This window comes from Triticum dicoccoides, chromosome 2B (genome assembly GCF_002162155.2).
Source record: "Triticum dicoccoides isolate Atlit2015 ecotype Zavitan chromosome 2B, WEW_v2.0, whole genome shotgun sequence".
In the NCBI taxonomy this organism is placed as follows: domain Eukaryota; kingdom Viridiplantae; phylum Streptophyta; class Magnoliopsida; order Poales; family Poaceae; genus Triticum; species Triticum dicoccoides.
Genome location: NC_041383.1, coordinates 567,040,381 through 567,044,017, shown reverse-complemented (window position 1 = coordinate 567,044,017; position 3,637 = coordinate 567,040,381).

Here is a 3,637-nt window from a genome sequence, read left to right as displayed (position 1 = left end):
ATTGATCTCTTGATCTCTTAGCCGTGTGCGGTCCCCCCTCCACCATAGTTCTCCTCGATAATATTGTAGCGGTGCTTAGGCGAAGCCCTACGACGGTAGAACATCAAGATCGTCACCATGCCGTCGTGCTGACGGAACTCTTCCCCGACATTCTGCTGGATCGGAGTACGGGGAACGTCATCGAGCTGAACGTGTGCAAGAACTTGGAGGTGCCATAGTTTCGGTGCTTGATCAGTCGAGCTGTGAAGACGTACGACTACATCAACCGCGTTGTGCTTATGCTTCCGCTTTCGGTCTACGATGGTACGTGGACACACTCTCCCCTCTCGTTGCTATGCATCACCATGATCTTGCGTGTGCGTAGGAAATTTTTTAAAATTACTATGTTCCCCAACAGTGGTATCACAGCCAGGTTTTATGCATTGATGTTATATGCACGAGTAGAACACAAGTGAGTTGTGGGCGATACAAGTCATACTGCTTACCAGCATGTCATACTTTGGTTCGGCAGTATTGTTGGATGAAGCGGCCCGGATCGACATTACGCGTATGCTTACACAAGACTGGTTCTACCGACGTGCTTTGCACACAGGTGGCTGGCGGGTGTCAGTTTCTCCAACTTTAGTTGAACCGAGTGTGGCTACGCCCGGTCCTTGAGAAGGTTAAAACAACACTAACTTGATGAACTATCGTTGTGGTTTTGATGCGTAGGTAAGAACGGTTCTTGCTCAGCCCATAGCAGCCACGTAAAACTTGCAACAACAAAGTAGAGGACGTCTAACTTGCTTTTGCAGGGCATGTTGTGATGTGATATGGTCAAGACGTGATGCCTTATTTTATTATATGAGATGATCATGTTTTGTAACCGAGTTATCGGCAACTGGCAGGAGCCATATGGTTGTCGCTTTATTATATGAAATGCAATCGCCCTGTAATTGCTTTACTTTATCACTAAGCGGTAGCGATAGTCGTAGAAGCAATAGTTGGCGAGACGACAACGATGCTACGATGGAGATCAAGGTGTCGCGCCGGTGACGATCGTGATCATGACGGTGCTTCAGAGATGGAGATCACAAGCACAAGATGATGATGGCCATATCATATCACTTATACTGATTGCATGTGATGTTTATCTTTCATGCATATTATCTTGCTTTGCTTCACGGTAGCATTATAAGATGATCTCTCACTAAATTTCAAGATAAAAGTGTTCTCCCTGAGTATGCACCGTTGCCAAAGTTCGTCGTGCCTAGACACCACGTGATGATCGGGTGTGATAAGCTCTACGTCCATCCACAACGGGTGCAAGCCAGTTTTGCACACGCAGAATACTCAGGTGAAACTTGACGAGCCTAGCATATGCAGATATGGCCTCGTAACACTGAGACCGAAAGGTCGAGTGTGAATCATACAGTAGATATGATCAACATAGTGATGTTCACCATTGGAAACTACTCCATTTCACGTGATGATCGGTTATGGTTAGTTGATTTGGATCACGTAATCACTTAGATGATTAGAGGGATGTCAATATAAGTGGGAGTTCTTAAGTAATATGATTAATTGAACTTAAATTTATCATGAACTTAGTACCTGATAGTATTTTGCTTGTCTATGTTTGTTGTAGATAGATGGCTCCTGCTGTTGTTCCGTTGAATTTGAATGCGTTCCTTGAGAAAGCAAAGTTGAAAGATGATGGTAGCAATTACACGGACTGGGTCCGTAACTTGAGGATTATCCTCATTGCTGCACAGAAGAATTACGTCCTGGAAGCACCGCTGGGTGCCAAACCTGCTGCAGGAGCAACACCAGATGTTGTGAACGTCTGACAGAGCAAAGCTGACGACTACTCGATAGTTCAGTGTGCCATGATTTACGGCTTAGAACCAGGACTTCAACAATGTTTTGAACGTCATGGAGCAAATGAGATGTTCCAGGAGTTGAAGTTAATATTTCAAGCAAATGCCCGGATTGAGAGATATGAAGTCTCCAATAAGTTCTATAGCTGCAAGATGAAGGAGAATAGTTCTGTCAGTGAGCATATACTCAGAATGTCTGGGTATAACAATCACTTGATTCAACTGGGAGTTAATCTTCCGTATGATAGCGTCATTGACAGAATTCTTCAATCACTGCCACCAAGCTACAAGAGCTACGTGATGAACTATAATATGCAAGGGATGGAAAAGACGATTCTCGAGCTCTTCGCAATGCTAAAGGTTGCGGAGGTAGAAATCAAGAAGGAGCATCAAGTGTTGATGGTCAATAAGACCACCAGTTTCAAGAAGAAGGGCAAAGGGAAAAAGAAGGGGAACTTCAAGAAGAACAGCAAACAAGTTGCTGCTCAAGAGAAGAAACCCAAGTCTGGACCTAAGCCTCAGACTGAGTGCTTCTACTGCAAGCAGACTGGTCACTGGAAGCGGAACTTCCCCAAGTATTTGGCGGATAAGAAGGATGGCAAGGTGAACAAAGGTATATGTGATATACATGTTATTGATGTGTACCTTACCAGAGCTCGTAGTAGCACCTAGGTATTTGATACTGGTTCTGTTGCTAATATTTGCAACTCGAAACAGGGACTACGGATTAAGCGGACACTGGCTAAGGACGAGGTGACGATGCGCGTGGGAAATGGTTCCAAAGTCGATGTGATCGTCGTCGGCACGCTACCTCTACATCTACCTTCGGGATTAGTTTTAGACCTAAATAATTGTTATTTGGTGCCAGCGTTGAGCATGAACATTATATCTGGATCTTGTTTGATGCGAGACGGTTATTCATTTAAACCTGAGAATAATGGTTGTTCTATTTATATGAGTAATATCTTTTATGGTCATGCACCCTTAAAGAGTGGTCTATTTTTGATGAATCTCGATAGTAGTGATACACATATTCATAATGTTGAAGCCAAAAGATGCAGAGTTGATAATAATAGTGCAACTTATTTGTGGCATTGCCGTTTAGGTTATATTGGTGTAAAGCGCATGAAGAAACTCCATACTGATGGACTTTTGGAATCACTTGATTATGAATCACTTGGTACTTGCGAACCATGCCTCATGGGCAAGATGACTAAAACGCCGTTCTCCGGAACTATGGAGCGAGCAACTGATTTGTTGGAAATCATACATACTGATGTATGTGCTCCAATGAATGTTGATGCTCGTGGCGGATATCGTTATTTTCTCACCTTCACAGATGATTTGAGCAGATATGGGTATATCTACTTAACGAAACATAAGTCTGAAACATTTGAAAAGTTCAAAGAATTTCAGAGTGGAGTTGAAAATCATCGTAACAAGAAAATAAAGTTTCTACAATCTGAACGTGGAGGAGAATATTTGAATTACGAGTTTGGTTTACATTTGAAGCAATGCAGAATAGTTTCGCAACTCACGCCACCCGGAACACCACAGCGTAATGGTGTGTCCGAACGTCATAATCGTACTCTACTAGATATGGTGCGATCTATGATGTCTCTTACTTATTTACCGCTATCGTTTTGGGGTTATGCTTTAGAGACGACCGCGTTCACGTTAAATAGGGCACCATCAAAATCCGTTGAGACGACGCCTTATGAACTGTGGTTTGGCAAGAAACCAAAGTTGTTGTTTCTTAAAGTTTGGGGCTGCGATGC